We start from the raw sequence: 907 nt of genomic DNA on the forward strand, positions 1-907 counted from the left end.
GAGAGAGAGAGAGAGAGAGAGAGAGAGTGAGAGAGAAAGAGAGGAGTTAGAGAGAGAGAGAGATACTTGATCTCCCACTGCAGCATGAGACAAGGCAGTTGTCAGAGTTTCGTGCAAGAGCTTCGTCCGCTGTCATTCCCCATTTACCTCCATCCAGATCGGTCGAAATCTCACCGGTCTTCGCATTTTATAAAGTTCTGTGAAATTACATTTATTTCATTATTCCCGAGTATTGAAAAACCTTTGATGGAGTTACTCTCAGTTTATTACAACAGGAGTGAGTTGTGGACGGTGCAGAGGGTGCTTCATTTTTGTGTCTGACTCCGGGAGTGTGTGATCGAACGGCGCAGAGGGAGATTCATTCTATGTCTAACCCCAGGATTGTGTGATGAGACGGTGTGGAGAAAAAAAAAACACTCTGTGTCTGACCACGGTATTGTGTGATGGGACGGTGTGGAGGAAGATTCACTTTGTTACTGACCCCGGGAGTGTGTGATGGGACGGTGTGGAGGGAACATCAATCTGTGGTCTGACCCCAGGAGTGTGTGATGGGGCAGTGCGGGCTGAGATTCACTCTTTGTCTTACCCCGGAGAGTCTGTGATGGGACTGTGCGGGGAGAGAATCGCTCTGTTTCTGACACACAGTCTGTGTGATGGGACGTTGTGGAGCATCACCTTGTGTCTGACTCCGTGAGTGTATCAGGGGAGGGTGTAGAGGAAGCCCTCAATCTGTGCCTGACTGCAGAGTCTGTGATGGATGATGTGAAGGGAACTTCACTCTGTGCCTGATCCTGTGAATCTGTGATGGGACGTTGTAGAGGGAGCTTCATTCTGTGTCTCTACCCGGGCGTGTGCGATGGGACAGTTGTGGTACGAGATTCACTCTGTGTCTTGACCCCCCGGAGTG

Source organism: Hemitrygon akajei, unplaced genomic scaffold (genome assembly GCF_048418815.1).
Source record: "Hemitrygon akajei unplaced genomic scaffold, sHemAka1.3 Scf000036, whole genome shotgun sequence".
Lineage (NCBI taxonomy): Eukaryota > Metazoa > Chordata > Chondrichthyes > Myliobatiformes > Dasyatidae > Hemitrygon > Hemitrygon akajei.